We start from the raw sequence: 24,268 nt of genomic DNA on the forward strand, positions 1-24,268 counted from the left end.
GATCTACCAGGCAGCTGTTATCTTGTGTTAGGGAGCTGCTATCTGGTTACCTTCCCATTGTTCTTTTGTTTGGCTGCTGGGGGGAAAAAGGGAGGGGGGTGATATCACTCTAACTTGCAGTACAGCAGTACAGAGTGAAGTTTATCAGAGCACAAGTCACATGACTTGGGGCAGCTGGGAAATTGACAATATGTCTAGCCCCATGTCAGATTTCAAAATTGTATATAAAAAAATCTGTTTGCTCTTTTGAGAAATGGATTTCAGTGCAGAATTCTGCTGGAGTAGCACTATTAACTGATTCATTTTGGAAAAAATTTTTTTCCCATGACAGTATCCCTTTAAGGAACTTACTGAAAAACAGGAGCAAAAAATGCTTGATATTTCAGATGTAACCGTCAGACTAGAATCATAGCCAGGATCAGTGGAACACGGGGTGTTCATGTGCAATTGCAACTAAGCACTGCTAATAATTCATGGGATTGAAGAAGTAGAATGTGCAGCTTTATTGCTTGTGTCAGGAAGCCCAAGAGACATAGCAAAGTGACTGGTGGAGCGAACCCTGTGTACGTTCATCACAGCCTTCCTTGGAGTATCCTTGTGCAGAGCAATGCATTTTTATTCAGCTTGATTTATTGTCTGCTAATACACAACAGAGACTGCTGCTCATTCCATGAATACCAACTGCAAATATCTCAGCTTATCAGAACTACTTGTTAAATCGTTATTTGGCTCGGCACACTTTACTGAACAATATTAAAGGGGTTATGTTTAAAATCATGTTGCAGATTCAGTAGTTTAGTCTAAAATATGAAAGTAAGTCAAGAGTAATTGACCAGATGCAAAGTCGGAAACGGGAGCAACTAAATTAGGACACCACCCAGAAGGTACTGTAAATGGGGATATATCTTAACTGTAAATCTCCTGTGTATCTTCTACAGCAGCTCTGTGTGTTGACAAAATCTACTAGGACAGAGGATTTTCTTGAGCTTGCATTGCTATTTAAATGTTTATGATATACTACAAAATAATAACATTTTTGAAGAGATTTTTACGATAGAACCTTTATTTTACTCTAATGCCAAGGTGCAAAGCCTTGAAGGCTTAGAAAATTGGAAGCAAGTAGCACTATCCATTTAGAAGATAAATGGGTTATAAAATGTCCTCTCAACAATTGAGATAACGAGAGAGAGAAATGGAAAGATTTTAATACAATCTTCACAGGTGACTTTACTTAGTGCTGTACACATCGAATTTTCAATCACACTGCATCCCTGTGCAATACCAATACACCAGAAGCGTAAGGGCAGTTGAACACGGGCCGATCAAGGACGATTTGTTATTCATTCATTTCAATGGCCATTGCCTGGAACCGCATGTGCACTCATTGTTGCTGGAAAAACATTGACTACAGTATTTTAGAGAATCACTTGTCTGACCCACAAGTGCACCTGTGGGTCCAGGTGATTGGCATTGGAATACAGTATATAAGGGGTTATGCAGAGCCTGCCTGTTGAGCTGGAAATCAATCATTTTCTAAGACAGGATTTTTTGGTGGTCAGGGCCCTTTTTATGTGATAGGTTCAGGAAATCAGATTCAACATACTGTGCACATTAAAGTTCAGTTCCCTACAGTTCCCTACAAATCATTGATTCTGTATTTGTACTGGTAAATAGGTCTTTGACCCCAATTCAATTATGCAACTTTCTCCTTGTTTATTGATGTTGTGAAAGAGATGTCTAGGCAGATGAAGCCTTAAATGCAGAGCATGATGAGGCTTTCATTAAAAGGAAGAGCCCAATAGAGCTTACAATTGTGTTGGAAAATTTAAAGGGGAACAGTCATCAAAATAAAACCAACTGCATTACAGTACAGGTTTTGGATCTGTTATCCAGAATGCTCGGGACCTGGAATTTACTAGATAATTCCATAATTTGGATTGTTCATTCCTTAAGTCACCTTTAAATCATGTAAACATTAAATAAACTATTTGGATAAAAATTGAGTCTATGGGAGATGGTCTTCCCTTAATTTGAATCAATCTGGATAATGGATCCCATACCTGTTTTGCATGTGAGTTGTCTACTTTATGCAGAAATGGTGCACTTGCACAGATAATGCTCAAATATCCAGATGCCCATATATTTGACTGCAATCCCAACTGTCCACAGTAGGACGTGATTGGATACAGTTCCACTTTTGTTTTTTTGTTTTTCTCATTTTACGGGAATAGCCTGAATGTTATGGTGTGGAGGTACCCATCCCATGTAACTAACAGTCTGGAATTAGTGCTTCTTATACGGAGGGGCATTTTGCAGGCACGCAATTAAACCTTAACCCTGTCCTTATTTTTATTCACGTAGAAGCGTATTTGCTCTTTAAAATGACCACTTTATTAGAGATAGCATTTAACTTAAATTACTGCTGATTCATCTGTTGGTGAAATTGGTCCCTTGTAACAAAGATGTGTTTTTTTCTATTTTCTTGTCAACTGCTCTGAACTAAAAAGGCTCTTTATAGCCATGCCCAGATGTGTGGGAGCAGCCTTCATGCACAGCATGAATTGGCAGCCTGTTTCATCAAGTAGGAAATTCTGTTTTAGCCCAGTCAGTGGCCAAACATTAGTCTTGCCACTGTGATTTAACCCTGTGTGGGTAAATATTTATAAACTTCTCTAAAGGTGGCCATACACGGGACGATAAAAGCTGCCGACAGACCGTGTCGGCAGTTTATTGGCCCATGTATGGGGCCCCCCGACGGGCTTCCCCGATCGAGATCTGGCTGAAAGTCGGCCAGATCTCAATTGGATGGGACGAAAAATCCAGTCGGATCGCGGCCGCATCTATTCGTTGATGCGGTCCCGTGATCCGACCGCCCATTACTATTAGTTAGGATCCGATCGTTGGGCCCAAGGGCCCACGATCGGATCAGCCCGATATTGCCCACCTCAAGGTGGGCAAATCAGGGAGAGATCTGCTCGTTTGGCGACATCGCCAAACGAGCGGATCTCTCCGTGTATGGCCACCTTTAGTCTCATTTGTTGCTCATGCTTGGCCTGTAATCAAACTTCTTGTTTTTAATGAGCATAATCCCGAAGCAAACCACATTTCTCAAAAATCTACATTTCTAGAACTTTTTCAGTAATCCTTGTTTTTACACCTTTTTTTTCTCCAGTGGACATAAGAGGCATTTACTTCATGCTAGAAAATGTTTGAAAAAATAAATCATGCCCAAGTTGAATTATTTTCCTTGGTCCACTGATTATTTTTCAGACTGGCATTCACTTTGCTCGCATGTTATAAATATTGCTATTTTGGTCCGAGAGGAAATATTGGTAAAAAAAAGTCAATTTTGAAACTGATAAAAAGTTTTATTAAATAGGGCAAAAAATATTTTACTGAAAGTATGTGGCCAGTGACGAAAAATACTGAAGTCACATTTTGGTTTTTCATGAATGTGGGAAACAATTATTTATAATTGAAATTAAACAGGGCAAAAAAAATTGACGTTTGATAAATCTGCCATGATGTGTGCGACTTCAAATAAAGCAAATATGGTCATATGGGCTTTTTTATTTTTTTCATACAAGTTGTTGGCTGGTTTAGCACAGAAGCTTTCCTTGAGTTCCATTGTGGCAGCAGCCTGGGGGATATTGGAATAAGTAGGTGACTTCTTCAATGAGAAGCAACTCCCACATGTCTTGTACTTTGTCACCCAATATTTTGTGACAATTCTGACAGCCAGAGGAAAGGCTCTCCTTTTCTGTGTTAATTACAGCTTTGTAAATGTCACTTTGCATTGGTTGTATGGACTCAACAATACTATTTTACTTTGGGAAATTAGGTCGGATAAGCCAGTTAGACTGCCTCATTAGGGTTGCCACCTGTCCAGTTTTCACCCAGACTGCCCGGTTTTTGGAAGGGCTGTCCAGATGAAAACTGCCTGAAATTTGGTATTGCCACAAGTAATGTGCCTCAAAAATGCCGCCTTCTGCATTATTTGGCAGTTAGCCGAGATTGCTACATGTACTTTATTTTACATGCAGCAATGCCAACAAATGGTAAGGGGCAGGCGTGTTGGACGATTCAGCTCCCACGAGAAAGCTTCCTAACAGACCTGGAAGAGTACAGTCATGTCACGTCTGCAACATTGTTTCAAGAGTCAGAAGGGAATAAGCAAATCCTGTTTTTAATTGCATTTACAATAACAATTTTAAACAATATATTCTGAAGAATATATGTTGGTAAGTGATTTTGTTTTTTGTCTAGTCTTAGCATTATGGGCAAATCCATTTTGGGATGCAGATCTCTGAAGTTATAAGAAGCTTTCTGATACAATTTCAGCAGGCTAAATTGTTAGTTGATACTATTTTGTGCTGAGTTTATCATTTTATTCTTCAGTAGAATTGCCATAATCTGTTCTCTGTTATCACTTCAGAAGTACAACTGTTACATTGTGAATGGCTTCCAGTTATTTGCTATGCAAAGCTCCAGCTCTGCAGCTGCACAAGTTATTTCTCCAAAAGATATAAGCAGATAAGTATGTATGATACATGCCCACCCTTAGGAGACAGCTGAAGGCAAATGGGTGTACATTTCCAAGGATCAGATTCTAGGAGAATGCTGACTCAAAATGCAAATAAGAGGTAACAACAAAATAAAAAAAAGCCTTTATTACACACTGGGCCAATACTGTCACCAACTGAATATTTATTGCTCTTCACAGCGCGTTGAATAGGAAAACAATATTTTCCAGATGCATCCAGCTAAATTCAGCTCTGTCTGGAACATTGCACCAGTACTAAACAATGAAATTACAATACTAAACAGCGAAACATAACATGTACTGTAGAGCAACCATTCAGTAGTAATGATTGAAGTATGAGGTAGAATTATTAAGGACCAGACTGAGGAATACTGTATAAGGGATTGCCAGCAATTCTACCTTTTTTATGATTTCACAACACTTTCTTGACTGTCAAGTAAATGGTATTGGCCATTTCTCCACTGGTGTAGACTGTGTGCTACAAGCCACCTCTCTGCTGGCATTTTGCATCTTATTCAGGTCTGTGAAGTCTGTACATAAATCCTTTGAGTCCTCAGTTTATGTTACCTCCGACTCTGACTTTGTATTTTTCATGTTGATTGAAAGAAGTTAAGTACACAACATACAAGACATTTTATCACTGCCAAAGCTCAAAAATATAACCCACATCCTTTGGTAATTCTAAACCAAAATCAAAGTTAAACAACATAAACCAAAACCAATCTAAAACCTAAATATATATTGAACCTGGCATATAGCTGTAGAATAGCTGTAAAATACAATCCACAATTAACTATAGTATTCTTCTTAGAAACAGAATTACTTCTACCATATTCTTCTTCATAGAAACTCTTATGTATTTAAAGTTATTAGGAGTCAGAACATTTTTGGCCACTCCGACTCCATATACCCAAACTTATACCCAAATTTTCCAACTCCACAACTCTGATCCTATTGTTTTCTCAAATGTTGCTATGTGTTATTGACTTTTTAGTTTTTCTCCTAGTTTTATGGCTTAGTTCTTATTTGCACTGCTCTTCAGAACTCGTCAAAAGATAACATCTACAGAGATGGAAGCTGTTTAATCTGAGCAGAATGTGGTAATACCACTGCCCGATGAGTGCAAGTGTGAGAGAAGCTTTGGTTAACGTTGTTCTAAGCACTGGAATTGCGATGTGGACATTCTTAGATCTTGGGCTGTATATGTCTATTTCTGTTTCCTACAGTATATTTTATCTGTTTCTTACAGTATATTTTATCTGCTGGACAAGCGCAAAATCTCACATACTACGATATCTGTTCTTGTGACTTGTTAGGGTTAGTTCACACAAGGAGATTCAGGGAGATTTTGTCACCTGGCGACTAATCGCCCCGTCTTCTGAGCAACTATCTCCCCATAGGCTACAATGAAAAGTCACCTACGCTAATAGTAATAATACACGCGGCAATGCGTTTTCTATAGTCGCCCGAAGTTGCCTCACACAGGCAACTTCGGCCAGGCGACAAAATCTCCCCGAATCTCCTCGTGTGAACTAACCTTTTAAAGGGGTTGTTCACCTGTTTTGTTTTTTGCTTTCCTCTGAATCAGCTAGTAGTTAGGCAGATTTTATATAGACTTAAAAGGTTGACGGATGTGCGTCTTTTTCCCTTAACTTCCAAAGAATTTGTTTCATTAGTTCAGCTGTTCTCAGATTGTTCCACAGAAATAAAGACTTTTTTTTTCTCCATTTTCCAAAGTTTAATATTTCTGCCTCTGGTGTTTCAGTCTGGCAGATCAGTAACTCCAGGTGCAGATTACGAACTATTACAATTTGCTCCATTAGTTGATCTATTTCTCCGTAGCATCTGTGAATTATTTGCAACTATTGCTGCCTTTAATGAAATTCTGAGATTCTGCTCAGCAGGAACAAAGATAAAAAAATGTATCAACTAAATGTGTCAATTTAAAAGCGTTAGAGTTGGTGACCCCCCCCCCCGAGCTGCTCTTTTGAAAGACATAAATGAAAAATTAAAATGTTAAACTTCAATATTAAAAAAAATGGGCATACATAGCTTTCTTTTTCTTTAAATAGTCTGATCAAAACAGATTGCTATATATATATATATATATATATATATATATATATATATATATATATATATATATATATATATATATATATATATATATATATATATATATATATATATATATGGTCAAGTTATATAAGATCTGTCAGTTACCTTACTGTAGGATTTTGTGATGCATAAAACAAGCTTGTGTGTTTTTTTTTTTTTATAGGGGCTGAATTGTTTTTGATAATATTGTAATGGGGTTTTCATATTTTGTACCCAAGAACATGTGGGAGATATTGCAAATTTAGCTTTTTATGGGGGCGAATTTTGTGGGGGGGGGGAATTATTTTACGAAACATGAGGTTTTTCATTTTGCGTATAAAGATCTATTGAGTAATTTGATTTCTTCAGAATATCTTCTTTCCAAATATACATAATATTGTGTGGTTTCCTTGGTGCTTTGTTTATTAATGTTTTTGCAAGCTGTTAATGTACTTTTAGGTATAGTGTCTCTAGAAGCCACACATATATTCTATCTTATCGGAATGTGGTATCAAATCTAATTAGATCTGAGATATTTGAAGTTAGAACATGTTGTCTTTGTACCCAAGAGCTATTGGGAAATATGCCATAAATTATAATTTTTGAGTCAGTTTCTTGAAATTTGGTTTGTTTGTGATTTGCAAGCCTTATTTACAAAGGCAAATTTCCCCATTCTTCAGACTATCTGCTTTTCAAATATATATTTAAATTGTGGCATTACATTAGTGTTTGAGGTGCTGAAAATAGAGTTTGGTTTCATGGACCAAAAATGTCAAGAAGGAAAATACAAATCTATAGTCCAGAAGTCACATATGTGGCTTTACAATGAACATGCAGTTCCTTTACTCAGAGTTGTAAAATTCATATTTAGAATAGTGACTAGTAACATAAGAGATGCTGCATCGTGAGACTTTTGAGGCAGTTCTTTGTCTTTCAGGAAGGATTTGCAGTTTTCTGCTTTTGTGTAAAAAAACACATTTTAAATGATATAGATTGTCGACTCTATGATTCTGCTGTCTCTCCATTCCACATAGTTTATGTTATAATATGTTTATGTGGTATCAAAATATTTAGAAGACCTGTGACATATTTTTATTGTGGAAAACAACATATGTGGGGATATATAGAATTGGTTGGTATTGAATGGGTTGAAATTCTAGTTTAACTGTAGTACTGTCTGGCTATAGACGCAAAGATCCGATCGTACGAATCATCTTATGATCGGACTTCCCCCATCTCCCGACCTGCCACTAACCATTCCGATCAAATAAAGTACAAAAGAACAGATCAGCTGATGTTCTGCCCCTGACAGCAATCGTATGAAAGTTATGTCCAACAAAAGCTAGTGACAGTCTCCCACTGAAAATCGTACAATCAGCAATACATGCAGAGATATTACCCGCAGCCAACAGAAATCTTTTACCGATCGACCAAACGACTGATCTCCGCCAGACGAAAAATGTCGGGACTCTCCACAAACTGTCCGAAAATCGTACGAATGCTTGATTCGTACGATCAGATCTTTGAGTCTATGGCCAGCTTAGGTCTTCTATACAATGGAAAAATCAATTCATTTAGACCTGAGCTTATTCCCTTTGACCTATTTTGTTCTTCCTCTTCTTTCTTTATTTACCAGAATTACAGAGGAACTGACCCTAGTTCTCTGATTTTTAGGGAACTTCGTATTTCTAAGATATTTCAGATCTAAATTTAACAGTGTTACAAAAGATACTTTGCAGCACACACCCAGGCTTGCTGAAGGGAGAGATCAATGGAAATACAAAACTGCTGATAATATGTAACTGAGATCAGAATATATCTTTTTGTAGGTTCCTCCGCAGATTCAGTAGAATTGGAGTACAGTAAATAAGAAGAGATGGAGCATGGCAGATTCACTGTAAAGTAAAGCCACACAGAGATGACAGACACCAACAAAGTTGTATAATTTGCCCTAAAGTTACACAGGTGTCTCCTATTCATCAGCAGTCTCATTCCTTTTTGCAGTTACTGTCTCATCAAGGTACCAATTTATAGAAAGTTTTACTAAAATACTGGTATGGGATCTGTTATCTGGAAACCTGTTATTCAGAAGGCTCCAAATTACGGGAGGGTAATCTTCCATAGACCCCCTTTTTCATCAAATAATTCCAATTTTTAAAAAATGTTTCCCCTTTGTCTGTAGTAATAAAAGAGTACATTAAAATCGATGCAAACTAAGATGTAATTAATCCTTATTTGGAGGCAAGACAGTCCTATGGGGTTTAATTAATGTTTGAATTATTTTTTAGGAGACTTAGGGTATGGAGATCTAAATTACAAAAAGATCCATTATCCATTCTGCATACCAAGTGCCATACCTGTACTTCTGTCATGTGGCAACTTGTGCTGGTCCTCATTGGACAACCCAAAACTGAGTTTCCACTGCTTGCCAACAACTTTCTTATTGGTGGAATAAGGAATCTTTACGTAACTTTGATCGTCTTACCTTTAGTATACTAGAAAATCATTTAAACATTAAATAAACCCAATAGACTGGTTTCCTTACAAAGAGGATTTCTTATATCTTAGTTTGGATCAAGTACAAGGGACTATTTTATTACAGAAAAATAGGAAATCATTTTTAAAAATTTGTAATAATAAAATGTAGTCTGTGTTAGACAGCATTCTATAATTTGGAGCTTTCTGGGTAACAGGTTTCCGTATAACGGATCCCATACCTGTATATGCAGAAAAACGTACATACAGTGCAGTGTGCTGCTTTATTCTGGAGGAAACTAGACAGTTACAGAGAAGAAAGTCGATAGAGGTGATTGAACAAAACTATTAAAAGTCCTAAGTATTTTTTCAAATGAGGGGTCTGGAAAACTGCCACTGTTTCTATGGCGACAAAAAATAATTAGTTACTGCCTGAACCAGGGGGAAAAACACTCATAGAGTCATGCTTCTGGCTGCAGTACAAGAGAAGTGGACTTATGTAATCTACAGTGTTTATAGCGGAGACAGTCAGGAGGCTCTCCGATATAATTGCAGGCTATTTAATTTCATTTTCACCATAGCCCTTTGTGCTGTGACCTCACTGGCACCAATACTTGCTTTCTTTTTCTCTAGTTAAGAATATTTATCAATTTTGTGACTTTGATTACTCTGGTAATTGGTTGGTTCTGTAAATAGCATTTAGGATCAGCAGAACGAACATGTACAGTATTTATGGCATTGTTACTGCATCTGCAATTCTCTGATGATTTAAGGTGGCCTTCCGTTTATTTCAGCATTTTACCAAATTAGCGAATTATTGACTAATCTGGCTACACAATTGGAGGCAGATTGATAGAATATCCCTTATGCTCGCAATCAGGCTCAAAATGCATGCCTAGTGAATTTGGTAATTATAGCCTATAGTGGCCATGAAAATTAGTCATCACTTCTGCTAAAGAATGGATATCAGTTAGGAAATGTCATTGGTTTGCTTATGGGTAAGAGCCAGACACAAAAGAAGTCGAGCGATGTTTTCGACTTTGTTCAAATAAAGATCAACTCTTTTATCTGTTATAATTTTTTGGTGATTTGGTGGATAGTACAGTACTCTGCATGATATTCGTGTTGCAATACAGAGCAAAAATTGGATTGGTTTGACCCTATATCCTAAATATAAAAGCATATTTTGAGCCTATAATTTCAAAAGGTTATTTTGTATTATATTGATATGGAACTCATACAGATCATTTATAGGTTTTAAAATCGAGAAACATTTTGTATGGATTAAAATACAGTAACATTAAAAAAAAAAAAAAAAAAAGCTGTATCATCTGGTTGGCTCACTGACTTTCCTGATGGCTTCTTCATGCCAAAGCTCTTGCCTAGAAAATACCTATTTTTTAAGGCAGGAAATCTCACACATGATCATTTGATTAAGCCATGGGAGGAAGTTGTTCGGGAATCTGTGTTGTTGTGTGTTCAGACTGACCTGCAGTGTGATTTAGATGCTCACCAGAGCTTTATTAGTAGAGGAAATTTCACATGAGTTGGATTCCCCAGATGTTGGAATAAAACTCCCAGCATCCCACCAACAACCTAAGGCTATTTCGTGGTGGGTGTTAAGAGTTCAATATCATCTGTAGAGCGTTAGGTTGCCCTACTTTTTAGGTTCTATTGGAGAAGCAAGTGCAAGTGGCATCGTACCTAGTGTCACTATCGAGAACTTGTGCTAATTTCCAATGAATCGTAATTTGCAAAGTTACAATGGAACCTCTTGGATCAACTTAGTAGAGTTCTTGTATTATCTCACAATAGAGCTATGAAATAAACCCATGGTTTTCAAGAAAGTTTATTACTGACAGCACCTCCCCCACCCTCTTTATAAATATATACATGCCAGCTTTGAGAATGCATGACGGTAGTTATCATGCAAAAGTCTAGCTCACTGCCATAAATATACATTTTTTGTAGCATTTATTTTCTTCAGGGAACAACTGGTAATTGTACAACCATATGGAAGAGCTGCCTCTAATGGAAAGCACATTTCTCCAAGGGAAAGTGCAGTTTATCTGTAATAAGTCAGGGCTGAAATCCATCAATATTTGTTAAAAATCCCGCAAGGAAAAGCACTTCCCTTGCCCTGTCAGCTGCGCACTGCGGAGTTGCATTGTTATGAAAGCATTCTATTATGTAACGGATTTCAGATTTCCATGAGCCATCCACTTTGTAGGGCATGTAAAGCTCTTCCATCTTCCATTAAACTGGAACAAGGAAGAAGAGGCTGTAGGGATCCACTCTAGAGACTCCTTTGTTAGACTTGTGAAGCTACTTTGATTTTCGTCAATTAGTTTGCATTTCTAAACTTAGACTGAATTATCTGCTTAATCATATCTTATACCGTTAGCGTTACCAGTTTTGAAAGTCCCAACTGCCAAACAGCAGCACTGAGGTCTTTGAGCAGGAATTAATAATAAGGTGAGTTTGCACACAGACACTCACCAAAAAACATACAGGCATATCAGTTGGCTCCTGATAATATGTGTGACTATGAGAGTAGTTTTAGATTGTAAGCTCCACGAGACAGGGACTTTCTTAAGTGATGTAAATCGCTTTAAATGCTCTGTGGAATATGTTGGCACTATGTAATGTAAATAAAGTGTTCAGGTTAATATTTTTTGTTTTACAATGAAAACAAAATGTATTCTGTCCATATTGTCCCATGAGGGTAATACAAAGGTTTAGGGTAGGGTTGAGTATTTGTCCTAGGACCCGACCCCAGTGTAGTTACATTGCATAGTGTCCAAAATTTGTGAACACAAACCAGATATATCATTATAAAAAGATTAAATAAATGAAACTTTTGTCAAGAGACTTTACCTGGCAGTAAGAAAGGTTGCCACCTGGCCAATAAATTTGAGACTTGAGGCCAGAATTTTTTCCTTCAAAAGGTAACTGTAAGTAAGGGTGGTTCCTCATCATCCATGCTATTTTCCAATTACAGCAGTACTTGAATGTCAACAATGACACTGGGAGACCGGCAAAACATTTGGGGATCTGTTGAAATATTCTTCTGGATGCTAGGTGTTGTTCTGGTGTGATCCTCCTGATTTTAGTGTTTAGTTCATAGCCTAAAAGCAATGATTTGGATTTTCTAAAGACCAAGGGTCTGTGTCAAATTTTCTGGCATTTTTCATAATAAGAATGGGTGGTATGTACATCTGTTCTCTATAACTGAAAATCTAAAATCACGGTGGCAGACTTAGTGCTTGGAAGAGCTTTGCTATTCAGCTATAAAGCTTTCTATTTAAAAAGTGCAATTCTGGCCTAGAAAAACAAAATCTCATGTCTGGGTCCTGACTTTTATATGCCATATTTATTTCATATAATTTGTCTTTTCTCTTCCATGAATCTGCCTCTTTTGAATTTTGCCCAGTTGTCTTATATTGTGAACTTTACATGTCAGTACCTTCTTCCCCATACTCCTGCCTTTCTCTGGATCATTCACACAACTATTATTATCCTTTAAATGTATATCACCCACTGATTTTACTTTATTCCCTTCAGTCCCTGCCCCAAGGTAGCCAGTGTCACATTCTAATGAGCCAGTAATTCAGCCTGTATGTTTGTACAGTGTGGAAAGAAACTGGGACTCCTGGATGAAACCCATGCATGCAAGGTGAGAACCAGTGCCATAACTACCATACAGCAGCCCCTAGGTGTAAAGGTACCAAGGTTGTTGGGTCTGCTGTAAGGTAGTCTCCCCTATCATGACCCTCCTGTAAATTAATTTTGCTGCTTACATGCTCTTTAGAGGTGTGCGGCACAGAATTGGCTTGTTGGGCAGACAGGGGGTTTTGGCTCCAGCATGCCAGCAAAGGCCAGCAATGCAAGTCACTTTATCACCATGTTGCCTTTGGATTTTCAGGTATTTCTTTAATGTGGTACACCTTGCCTAAAGTATACTAAAACATTTAACCAATAGAAAAACCTATTATAGATTTCTACTAGCTGATTTCTACTAGCTTAACTGACCATAAAATTATTTTGTGATATTGCTAAAGAAGCTGATCTTTTTTTTATTCAGCATGTCCCCCCCCCCCAGTTTTTTTAAAACAAATAGTGGATAGAAGAATCTGTAATGTATGCTGCTAGTATGGATTTTTCTGCCGACTTACAGTTATTAGACCCAAATGCACAGAGGAATGTGTGTGTGTGTTTGGTTTCTATTTGTTGCACTGCAGCCTGTGGCAGCCACATTGAGTTGGATAATTCATTAAAATATTTAATGTTTATGGGAATTTCTGGATACCTTTTACCCATATTAATACATTTTTCCTGATATGCCAGAAATAAGGCATTCATAGATGTGTGCATAATTTACCCAATCTGGGTAGCCATATGTTTTTTAACCACAATTAGCAAATCACCAATTTAACACAATATGCTGGATCTGGATTACATGAAGAACAATTCTTCTTGCAATGTATTTGCTTTACACCCTGAAGCAGAACAATTGTTCAACAAGTGAGGCCAGTTTGACTATTCATAACCAAACCACATCCATGATTGTTTGGATTCGTGCTAATCCTTTGCGCTCAGCAGAACATGATTTTAATCGTAAAGCAAGTTTATCAATTCTAATTAGGGATCTCAGTTTATGTTCACTCCTTAGGCAAATCAAAAGTGATGGATTTTGTCCATTCTACACACACCTAGAAATGTTGCAATGTGCCAAAATATTGGGGCCCCTTGCTGTTTAGATAGAGTCTAAGAATGTGCAATTTCTTGCTAAAATATTAATAAAAACAAGGTGAATAGCTGGTTCTAAACATTTTTGCATTACCAAGCTGATTTCAAAGTTTAATTTGGCTTCAGTGGCAAAAAGCTATTGCACACTGAAGGTGCAAAAAGCAGTTCTTCCGGTAATACTGACGTGTTCATTATGCCTTTTATTTTTTATCCCTGACCCCCTAGGGCAGTGTTATTGGAGGGCTTTAAGCAGACATTCTGCTTAATTCCACATCAGGGACAAAATGATGGCTTGATTAAGGCTGAGCAGGATCTCCGTCAATGGTGGCCTTTTATTACACCTAAGGATTCCAGAGAAAACATTCTGTCATTGGAACAATTCCCTGCAGAGGTTAATTCAGAGCCAGGGATAGACAGCTGGATATTTCCAGGAGAGTCACACTGAGTTTCCGGAATACAAATGCGGAAGGAATGACATCACTGCAATTAAAAACCGCTACAGATTTATATGAAAAGCTAGATGCATGCCGAGGACCGTAACACTACTTCCATGGAAAAGCTTTGCTTGGCACTTTCAGTGTGAGGTTATCCTTAAATGCCATGTCATGGTACTTCTAAAGAGAACCACAGATTATATCCTGCCAGTTCTGTGAGGCAGACATAAAGCCACTTCTCATTTACAGCCAGTGTCCTGTTTGCCTCTTGTGCCAGTTTGTTGTGTAATGTCAGTGTGTTTGTGTATTTATACTGTATTTGCTTTGCTTAGTTTGGAATACATGCTACTTATACTTTAATAACTTTCATCTCAGATGTGCTTTCTACTCTAAAATAGCTGAATTTCCCATTAACAATTTAACAGGTAAACAGGGCAGCTATTTTGCTCCAGAGGAGTCACCTAGCCTTATAGCAAAAATAACCTCTTAAAACTGGCAAAGCTTGAAAACAAATGGCCTTATACTTTGTAATTGGCAAACATGTTCATTTTAATGATTGAATAAGGGAGAATTTAGAATCTGCCACAAAAGTTTATTAACTAAAATTGAAAAAAAAAAACATTTGTATATTTTAATACAGTTGTTACTTGTAGTTGCCGTTAAAGTGTAACAGTGCTTGGATATGGTTCTTCAAAGTATTGGAGATCTGGTTAGATTTGATTTTTGCAAAAAGTTGCTGGCCATATCCTGAATACTGTATTTTGTGCAACCCTATTTGGCCTTGCAAATATATTTGTGTAAGTTGTCTGCTTAAAAAGCTCCCTATACCTTCATAAATTGCCATTCTGTCCTTTCTTCCTGAACCCACTGCACTTTCTACATCTTCTCTTTCCTTCATTTCTGCTGTATCGGATGATATATCTTCTGTTTTATTGTCTTGTTCCCTTCCTTTCTTTCTACACCTTGGTTTACACTAGCAATAAATCACATGTAGCTCAGTCACAGCTTGTTGCGATTAAAAATAGTCCATCGAAACCCAGTTAGTACAAGATGTTTGTAGCTGTAATTTTTCATGGCTATGGGGAGAAGCAACTTTCAGCCAAAAATAATTTCATATGTGGTTGGGGAACCATCTTATTTATAGATTTTATTTTGTGTCATAAATGTACAGTGTTTTTGCTTCCTATTCTCAAAGTTCTCAGGTTTCTGTTCTTGACTAGTACAGTAATGTGTAGTATTCTGTTTCAGGAATTTCTGCCAAAAACTACAAATATTTATTCAGAAAAGCATAATTGTATATGTATGTTATACTTATTATATAATATATTTTTTTTTAACATGTCAGACATACAGTAATTATTAGCGAGGTTGAGAAAAAGGCACACATCCATCAGATTAACCATCAACTTTTTTTGAGCAAGAGGAAGACGAGCCAAGACCTTTGGAAACTTTCTGCCACTTTGACTTTGTAGAGGACAAAAAACACCTCAGGCTGTTAGAGCAGTGGCTGTTGGACTATTTTTACTTTATGGCCCCCTTGAAAGCTAAAACCAAAAAAAGTTATCCCAAAACTCTATATTATATAAAAAAATATGTCTTTATTCAAAAATCATGTTAAAAAGATAGGCATACAGACCGCATGGTATTCTGCCTTATGCTTACGATTAAGTACCGGGGGTATGAAATGCATAAGGCGGAATACCATGGGCTCTGTATCTTTTTAACATGAATTTTTGAATAAAGATTAAATAAATAAAATAAATATTTTTAATATAATATGCACCCTTTTGAACTGGGGGCTTTATCCCAGAAACCATGGGCCCTTTTTGACAGGCCCCTTAGAGACTAGCATCCCATGATATATTTTTTCCATGAAATCCTCTTGGAAGCTAACCTTTGGTCACAGATCCTCTTAGTTCATAAAAAGTTAGAGAGCCAGAAAACATTGTTGTATCAGCCATTCAGCCATTGTTCTGGGAATATCCAGGAAGTAAATAAATGTTCATCCCTTAATTGATTGACCTTTAAACTAGCCTTCAGATGTATCTAGGAGAGCAAATAAGCTTTATTCCCATATTAGCCTTTAGTTTGAGAACCACTGTTTTAAAGAAACCTTTTCTTTGCTAAAAGTGAAGTTTTTTGTCGATTGGATGTCCTCTTGTTATTTACACTATGCTTTGGAACACAATTTCATTCCACAATTTTTTGTATTCACCTTGCATTTTATTTTCCATAAGCAAATTAATTTTATGTAGCATTTCTGTATAACTGAAACCAATAATGCCTAACTTTCAAGGGTCAGTCATTTGACCCTTCCAAGGTTGGTCATTTTGTTTCATACACCTTTTTTGGGCAATATTAACAGTATCTGATGTAAATATCTGCGTGTCATAAAAGTATCAAAACATTCTCAATACTGCTCCTCATGCAGGAGTTTTTTTCTATGACACATCTTGTCTCGGTAGTCCATACCTCCCAATGGGGCAAATTTACTAAAGGGAGAAGCGACTAACCCGGGCGAAAATTCGCCAGTGTGACATCATTTCGGTACTTTGCCGATTTACTAACGGTCCCTGGTGTAACTTCGCTAGCGAAGACTCTAGCGGTACTTCATTCCCTAACGCCTGGCGAATTTGCGCTCTGGCGAATGGACGTAACTACGCAAATTCACTAAGATGCGGATTTTACTGAACGTTACCTCTTGCGCCAGACTTGCCTTCGCCACCTCCACTTGATGTGTTCAATACTTATCCCTGTAACATTCCACTTTATTCCCCAAAATTTATGGACTTCTTTGTTTTGGATGTATTTGTTCTTTGTATGAGTGGATTACTTGGGTTGTTGCTAACATCTGCTGTAAATTTCATGTCAATAGCCCCATTAGAAATACATTTACTGTGAAAAACGTTGACGTTTATAATACTTATTTTCCCCACTGTATATATATCTTCTCTTCTGCCCATGGGCCAGGTAGAATGACAAACCACAACCACTCTGCTCAGCTCATGGCCTTTCTCCTCCCTCACCCACCATGCGTATCAGATTGGCACACACAAAATCTGATCTATTGATCGGTTGCTGTTGGTTATTTGGCTCTCAGCTGGACGACTGAATGCATTAGTGAATCGGAATACAGCTTAAAGTAATATAGTGCAGAACTAAATGAATCTGTAATGATGAACAGCTGTCATAGGAGCAATGAAGCATGACACCACTGCATAGGGAACAATGTCGCTCACAAATCTTGTTTTTAAAGTGTAGACCCATCATGACCTAATGTTCCTCTAACAATCTTCTTATATCTGCTTGTGCCCACCCATGCATTATTGCTTAGTTTTTGGTACATTTATTAGAAGTCTGTTTGCAGACTCTCCCCCCCCCCAAGATGTGATACAGGGTGAAAGATGTGGCCATACAGGACACTGAAAATAATAATGTTTTTGTTGTCTGCATTTTGGAAGCAGGTAAGAATGTGTGGCTAGAATCAATTCATCTATCCTGCTGTGTGGTTTTCAAGAAAACATGGATTAGTAGTTAGCTGGAACATAATGTTCCATCTTTAAGAAGTGAGATTGCTTTGGGAAAATCACTATACCTGAATCATGGAATTATCTACTGTGTTTTGGAGTTTTGTACATTGCACTTTATGAAATGGCAAGATGTTTATAATATGAATCTGCCATTTGTAGCAGCATGTGCTTCACAGTAAATCAGCTTCACGTAGATGATCAGAATTTAAAAGCATATAGTTAATGCTGCATTTTTAAAATCAGGTATGGGTTATAGTAGTGCTTGTTCATATATATATAAAGATATATGCAAGGAATGTCTCTGGCACTGACAAATCTTGTTCTCTAGAGCTAGCAGATCATGGTTTATTTCATGTTGTGTTTGTAATAAACTGGACAAATCAGTTGTTTAGTGTGGGGTTCAGGTTTCAAGTGCATCATGAGGCATGACACTATTTTATTGATCTAACTCGCCTCATTATTGACCTCATACAGCCATTTAATTAAATGATGTCAGTGATGTCAAAATCTTGCTCACATTTTCTGATATAGATAGCTTTTTTTCTGACAAAAAATAATAATAATATAGTGAATAAAGTACCCCCTCTTGTAAAATATAAGGATATTATAAGTTACCGAGGAGTTTCATGACCATATAAAAACACGAGGCCGAAGGCCGAGTGTTTTTATACAGGTCATGGAACTCCGAGGTAACTTATAATATCCTCATATTTTACAACTGGGGGTACTTTATTTATTATAATACACAAATTTCAGTGAGTCATGTGACCGAAATGACATCACTACTCACCGTTTATAACTGATGACATCAGAACTCACCGTTTATAAGGATATAATTTACAAGATATTCATGGCTTTTGTGTATTATAATAATATATATATATATATATATATATATATATATATATATATATATATATATATATATATATATATATATATATAAATAACCGTGACAGGTTTTACAAGCTGCTCTGTGTTTTCAACTTCAAGTTCTTGAAAGGTAGATAAATAGATTACCAGTGCACAGTGATCCCCTGCATAATGGATTTCTGCTTAGAAGAAAAGGTAGAATGTCTGTGTATAAAGGTGTGCATGTACTGTATGTATACACTGGCCCTTTAACTGTTCCTTCATAATTCCACAACCTTGACTAACTGTGCACACTAAATGGTTTAGAGGGGAGTAGGTTAATGATTTGAGGACTTTTTTTTTCTCTGTTATTTTTAAATAACAATCTGCTTTTTTTAGGGTTTTGTGCAGTGGTGTAACTAGAAGGGCACCACAACAAAATAATTTGTGTCCCCCCTTAAACTTTGTCAGAAGATATATTTTCAAAAAGGAAGAGATTGAAATTGCTTATCAATTTCACTGGGTCCACCAGCAGTCCTAGGGTCTGCTTCTTCTGTAGTTTAGGTCCTATAATTGTTTCCATGCTGATAGTTAGAATGTCATGATTTTTTTGTCTACAGTATGTTGCAATCAGGGTTTACAGAAACCATATGTGTGTTGGGTTGCTGTGTAGGAGTTTGCTGTTTGCAAAACATAGAAACAGACTTTATCCATAGTTTAACTGATCTCCTGTGATTTAGCATTGATTTGAAGGATGTGTGTTTAAGTTCCCTATTTAATTAAAAACAAAACAAGCAACTGAAAGTAATGCTACACGCTATATCACCTGTCATGATTTGGAAAATGGAGTGGTTCTGCTTTATATGATAACATGAAACCCTGTTTAGTTGTAGCGTTTAGATGACGTTTTGGTGGGGCTTATAATGGACTCTAAGTGAGATGGCCTTTAGATAATTCTGGCAAATCAGTTTCTGGATAAGGAAACCCATGCCTAGAATATAGGAAATATTGGGTTTTCTCGGTCGTCCCTAGGCAGCACAGGGCACCAGTGGGTTAATACACCATTCCCTTTAGGAGGCAGGATGGAACAAAACTTTCGATCCCTCTGAGGGATCCTCCTCTTCCTTGTATTAAACCCGCCTACTTCAGTTTTTTTCCATCCTGCAAGGAGGTAGGATGTGTGGGAGCTAAGCTCCCATTCATTATCAATTTTTATTTTTATTTTATTTGTATTTGTTTTTTCACAGGAGTTATCCTTCAGACAGGGGGTAAGCTTCAGCGCTGCCCTGGCAGAATTGTCATTCTATGACATAGAGGCAAGCTTCAGCGCTGCCCTGGTTGGGTTTCAACGTATGTCTCGCCCATTTTTCAGGCAAGCTTCAGCGCTGCCAAGTTCGGATTAGGCGAAAGGCATGCCTTAACGCTGCCGGACCGCCGTCCCTCATAGAGACGCCGCATCAACCGGCATTACACTGCGCTCAAATCTCGCGCCAAATGTCGCGCACTTCCGGGCGCCATCTTGGATGCGCACTTCACGGCGAAGAGTATTATACTTAGCCGCACGGCCATTACCCGCTCCAAACTCTGCAGGAGTGACGCGTCGGAGAGTCAGGGGATCCTATTAAAGATCCGGTTACTACTAGTACAGCTTATTTTTTTCTCCTTGTCTCTGTCCTTTCTCTCTCTTTCATTGCTAACAGTCTGCATAGCCTAACATGGCGTCTGAACCCAATAAAGCAAATGTATCTGCACAAGATAAGACAGACACTCAGTCAGGTTCAGATTCAACCTCAGTATCTGTGAAAAAGAGACATAAGGAGAAGGAAGTTCAGCAATACCAGAAAAAGCGCAAGCCCACAGAGGTGAAAGCTGATTCAGCAGCACCTTCTGCTTCACAGATTCCAGATTGGTTTCAACCATTTCAGGCATCATTGTTGACTATGTCATCTGCTATTGAAAAGATAGCAGCTAACCAAATATCTCATACTCCACAAGTAGTGACTCAAAACCCCTCTCAAGCAGAGGTAGATTTGCATTCCTCAGAGGAGGAAGGGATAATTCCTGAGGACGATTCAGACTGGGAAGATGAGGAACACTCTATTCCACATCTAGAAAGCTCCCACAAATCCCAATCGGAAGCTATTCATTCACTGTTAGCAGACATGTTCCATACGCTAGGCATTCAAGAGGAACACAAAGAATCCAACAAGCTGGATAAACTGTTTAGCCCCACTATAAGGAAACAAAGATTTTTCCCTGTACATGAGACTGTGCAAGAGGTCATTAACAAGGAATGGAAAGCCCCAGACCGCAGAGCAGTCAAAGATAAGAGAATGGATATTTTGTATCCTTTCAGCCAAGCTCATAGAGATAAATGGGAAACCATACCCAAGGTGGACGCTCCGATAGCTAGATTAGCTAAGCGTACGACTATACCTTTAGAGGACGGAACAGCGTTCCGTGATCCCATGGACAGGAAGGCTGAAAATCTTTTAAAAAGCTCTTTTGCCTCTTCTACAGCGGCATTTAAGCCGTCCATCGCAGCAGCATGTGTTGCGCGAACTATGACCCTATGGTTAGAGGAAGCGTTATCAGGCTGTTCTGAGGATTCTTTCGACATGCATGGTCATCTCTCAAAGGTGCTTAATGCAGCACACTTTTTATGCGATGCCTCTATGGACACACTTCAATTACAAGCCAGGGCCTCCGCATTTTCAGTAGGTGCTAGAAGAGCACTTTGGCTCAAATCTTGGAGTGCGGACCCAGCCTCCAAGAAGAATTTAGTTACTCTGCCATTTTCAGGGACTTCACTCTTTGGGCTAGATACTTTGATAAATAAGATCACTGGAGGAAAAAGCAACTTTTTACCTCAAGACAAAAAGTCTAAACCTCCAAACACACTGTCAAGAAGACCATTTAGGTCACCGAATTTTGGGAGAACTTCTCTGCAGCATTCCAGACAACAAACATACTCTAACCAACCCAAGGGTAATTTTCGTCCCCCCAAGAAACCCTCCTGGAACTTTCAGAGACGCACTTCCACAGGAGCAACAGATAAGACACGAGACGCATGAAGGGGCAGCCTCCCCCGATCTTACGGAGGCGATAGGGGGGCGCCTCTTGAAGTTCAGGGACACCTGGCTAGCCACAACTTCAGACACCTGGGTCCACAACATAGTTTCAATGGGCTACAGACTACAATTTCACAGGTCCCCCCCCCCCCAACGATTCATTCATTCAACCCTGCCATCCCTACCACACAAGCAGAAAGCTTTAAAACTAGCAATACAAACTATGCTCAAAGCCAAGTCAATAATCACAGTCCCCACAGATCAATGGGGGCTCGGATTTTATTCCAATCTGTTTCTGATACCCAAAAAAGATGGTTCACAACGTCCTGTCCTAGATCTGAAATTTCTCAACAAATTTCTCTATGTACCTTCCTTCAAAATGGAATCTCTGAGATCCGTGATCGCAAACGTGGAACAAGGAGATTTTTTCACGACTATAGATCTAAAGGACGCTTATCTACACGTCCCAATTCATGTGGACTCTCAACAATTCCTTCGTTTTGCAGTTCAAGGTATCCACTACCAGTTTCAAGCTCTTCCTTTCGGCCTCGCAACAGCACCCAGAGTATTCACGAAACTTATGGCAGCTCTAGTAGCTCACTTACGACAACTAGATATTGTGGTGCTACCGTACCTAGACGACCTACTGATTCAGGCGCCTACACACTCATCGGCCTTGGCCCACACAAACCTCTGCAAAAAAGTTTTAGAATCTCATGGCTGGAAAATCCACTTTTCAAAAAGTACTTTAATTCCAACTCAGTCCATCATCTTTCTGGGAGTCAAGTTCGACTCTCTACAACACAAGGTTTTTCTGACGACTCAAAAGCAAGCTTCAGGCTGCGGCAAATCAGGCAATGTCCCAAAGGTCAATCTCGGCCAGGGACTGCATGCGACTACTAGGACTTATGACCTCAGCCATAGAGGTCGTACCTTTTGCTCAAGCCCACATGAGACACCTCCAGCTGGATTTTCTCAAAAAATGGCGCGGAGATTACAACAAGTTGGACTATTCAATTTTTCTATCAGAGACAACCAAAATTTCTCTTCGGTGGTGGAGTCAAATAGACAACATCAAGAAAGGAAAACTGTGTTCCATTGCAGATTGGGCAATTCTCACCACAGACGCCAGTCTCACAGGCTGGGGCGGCGTATTCAACCACAGGTCTGTACAAGGTCGGTGGTCACAGGCGGAAACCTCACTCCACATCAACGTTCTGGAACTGAGAGCGGTTTACCTGGCGCTAAGACACTGGTCGGATCTTCTGAGGGGATGCCCAGTAAAAGTCAGGTCCGACAACGCTACGACGGTGGCGTATATAAACCACCAGGGAGGCACTCACAGCAGTGCAGCATGGAAGGAGGTGTCCCGCATTCTACAGTGGGCGGAAAACAATTCGTGCAGGCTAGCGGCCGTGTACATTCCAGGTCAGTTGAATTGGGAAGCAGACTTCTTAAGCCGAACCACTCTCGATCCGGGAGAATGGACACTGCACCCGGAAGTGTTTCAACAACTTACGAGCATGTGGGGGACCCCACAGATGGATCTGATGGCCAGCAAGTTCAATCACCAAATTCCGGAGTATTGTTCCAGGTATCACGACCCAAATGCTTGGTCAGTGGATGCAATGACGTCAGCTTGGGACTTTCAACTTGTCTACATTTTCCCGCCCATACCAATGATCCACCCGGTTCTCCGTCGCCTGTGTCTATTTCGAACGACAGCAATAGTGATAGCACCTTTTTGGCCCCGGAGGGCTTGGTTTTCAGATCTAAAGAGACTGTCAATTGCTCCCCCGTGGCCGCTTCCTCAACAACCAGACTTGCTTCAACAGGGCCCCTGTTGGCACCCATCTTTGGAAAGATTATCCCTGACGGCTTGGCTATTGAAAGCTCCATCTGGAAGGGTAAGGGTTTCTCAGACAAAGTCACCACCACTCTGTTGAGAGCACGCAAACCAACAACAAGCTCTACCTATCACCGCATATGGTCATGCTACATTGACTGGTGTAGCCAGAGACACTCGGATTATAAACAGTGCACAGTTCCTCTTCTCCTGGAATTCCTTCAGCATGGCATGGATAGAGGATTGGGGGTCAATTCGCTGAAAGTCCAGATCTCAGCATTATCAGTGTTCTTTCAACGGCAGCTAGCGTCCTTTCCTGATGTCAGGACTTTTATCCAAGCCGCCACACAGATCAGACCTCCATATAAAGATCCTTTACCACCATGGAACTTAAATTTCATTCTTCAAGTACTGCAGGGTCGCCCTTTCGAACCGCTAGCGTCCATATATATGAAGTTTCTCACTTGGAAGGTTGCCTTTTTAGTGGCTATCTCGTCAGCGAGATGAGTGTCGGAAATTGGTGCTCTTAGCTGTAAACCACCATTTTGCATCTTCCACGAGGACAAAGTAGTGCTAAGAACTGTCCCATCCTTTCGTCCCAAGGTGTCTTCTGAATTCCACCTCAACCAGGAAATTGTCCTCCCATCCTTCTGTCTGAAACCGACATCTGA

General features: G+C 38.9%; 1 protein-coding gene across 11 annotated transcripts in view; it reads left to right on the forward strand.

Annotated features, from left to right (window-relative positions):
• The window catches only part of ncor2.S (nuclear receptor corepressor 2 S homeolog), a 230,682-nt gene that overhangs the window by 33,759 nt on the left and 172,655 nt on the right, over window positions 1-24,268 (forward strand). The window contains exon 1 of one of the 11 annotated variants that reach the window (XM_041574638.1): window positions 8,514-8,660. The exons of the other annotated variants lie outside the window; for them this stretch is intronic. The gene's annotated coding sequence lies outside the window, so the exon portion shown is untranslated. Of the gene's footprint in view, window positions 1-8,513; window positions 8,661-24,268 lie in introns of those variants that run through there. 11 annotated transcript variants of the gene reach the window in all.

The sequence above is a fragment of the Xenopus laevis genome, chromosome 1S (genome assembly GCF_017654675.1).
Source record: "Xenopus laevis strain J_2021 chromosome 1S, Xenopus_laevis_v10.1, whole genome shotgun sequence".
Taxonomy (NCBI): Eukaryota; Metazoa; Chordata; class Amphibia; order Anura; family Pipidae; genus Xenopus; species Xenopus laevis.